This window comes from Galeopterus variegatus, unplaced genomic scaffold (assembly GCF_000696425.1).
Source record: "Galeopterus variegatus unplaced genomic scaffold, G_variegatus-3.0.2 Scaffold2963, whole genome shotgun sequence".
Taxonomy (NCBI): Eukaryota; Metazoa; Chordata; class Mammalia; order Dermoptera; family Cynocephalidae; genus Galeopterus; species Galeopterus variegatus.
This window is the reverse complement of record NW_007729074.1, coordinates 170,438-172,216: the sequence shown is the minus strand read 5'-3', so window position 1 is coordinate 172,216 and position 1,779 is coordinate 170,438. Positions and strand designations below refer to the sequence as shown.

The 1,779-nt window shown below is 40.8% G+C and overlaps 1 protein-coding gene and 1 pseudogene across 1 annotated transcript in view; both read right to left on the bottom strand.

Moving 5' to 3' along the window:
• Nucleotides 1-1,440, bottom strand: part of LOC103599437 — a 6,708-nt pseudogene extending 5,268 nt beyond the window's left edge.
• Nucleotides 1-1,779, bottom strand: part of COMMD1 (copper metabolism (Murr1) domain containing 1) — an 80,428-nt gene that overhangs the window by 72,591 nt on the left and 6,058 nt on the right. The window lies entirely within an intron of this gene.

Here is a 1,779-nt window from a genome sequence, read left to right as displayed (position 1 = left end):
AGCTATAAAAAAGAATGAAATACTGCCATTTGCAACAACATGGATGGACCTTGAGAGAATTATATTAAGTGAAACAAGTCAGGCACAGAAAGAGAAATACCACATGTTCTCACTTATTGGTGGGAGATAAAAATAAATAAATAAATTCACGCACACACACACACACACACACACACACACACAAAAAAAAAAAACCGGTGTGGGGGGGAGGGAAGAAGACATAACAACTACAGTTACTTGAAGTTGATACGACAAGCAAACAGAAAGGACATTGTTGGGTGGGAGGGAGGAGACGGAGGAGGGAGGGAGGGAGGTTTCGGTAATGGGCCACAATAATCAACCACATTGTATATCGAGAAAATAAAATTTTTAAAAAAAAATAGATAAATAAGTAAATAATCCGAAAGTGATTTTCATTTTCTTCCTTGTCATTTAATTCTGTCACACACAATGTCACTAAATGAATGTCATCTTCTTTTCTGTCAAATTCACTAAGAAGTTGATGAGTAAGTTTTTGTGACAACTGTCTATTGTCACTGAAGCCTCCCACAAGGTGCACTTTTTAAGAAGTTCATGATCAAAGAGACCTCAGTTTTGGTGTTGATTCCATCACAATGTGTCGAGCAGGTATCCCCATTTCTGGTGTGCCTCAGGACCATAATGTGACAAGTGGTGGTATCATCAGAACCCAGACTGGAAATGGAACCATCCTTTGGGGAGGTCACTGCAAGTTCTCTTTATTGAACATACAGAAGACCCTGGGGTCCCATTTGTTGAACAGACTGATGTCTGAGAAGTCTGGTTCTTTCCTCCAGAGGCAGGTGGGCTCAGACAAGGTCCCTGGTGGACTGTGACAGCTGCACTTCCTGACCAGGAGAAGCAGCGGCACTGAGGAAGAAGCCACCTGGTCAGGCCCAGGGAGGCAGTGGCCCATACACCTTTTCTTAGGGAGCTATTTGCAAATATGCTTCAGGATATGAAACGGTACAATAAGTAAGCTGAGCCCCAGTGAGAAGATGGAGCTACTCCAAGTGACATATTGGCCCATTTAGATGATGTTTTGAGACTCAATTTGGTCCCATAGAAACTTAAAGTGAGGTCCCAGGGCAGCCAAATCTTCATCCAGGAAAGACATTGTCACAACCCTAGTCAGCCATATTCTTGAGAAACTCCTACCAAGATACCAGTGGTAGACAACTAGAGAAGGAAAATTAGTTCTGAGTCGTTTCTTTAATTTCAGTCTAATAAGAAGATCTTTTATTTTCCTCTTTCTTTTTTCTTTCTCTTTTCTCTTTCATTGTTCATGCTGTAGAGTGCTCTAGGAAATACACTACCTGTAACTATTGTCTTAATGTCTATATTCTCCAGGAAAACTATATGATTCACAAGGGCAGGGACTACAGCTGTGATGTTTACTTCTGTATCCCAAGCACAATGCATGGTGTACAGTTAAGATGCTTAATATATATTTGTGGGATGAATAAATGCACAAAAATATTAATGCTGGTTATGTCAGCAGATGATATTATGTTTTTATGCAAATCAACTTCCAATGTTTTCTTTAATATAGTTAAACATGTTTATAATAAAAGTTAATAAGAAAAAGTATACAGGATGTTTGTTAAAAAAAAATAAATTAAATCCAGGGCTGGTTAGCTCACTTGGTTAGAGTATGGTGCTGATAACACCAAGGTCAAGGTTTCGGATCCCAGTACTAACCAGATGCTCTCCAATCCCCCCCCCCCCCCCCCCCCCCCCCCCCCCACCCCCCCCAACCAC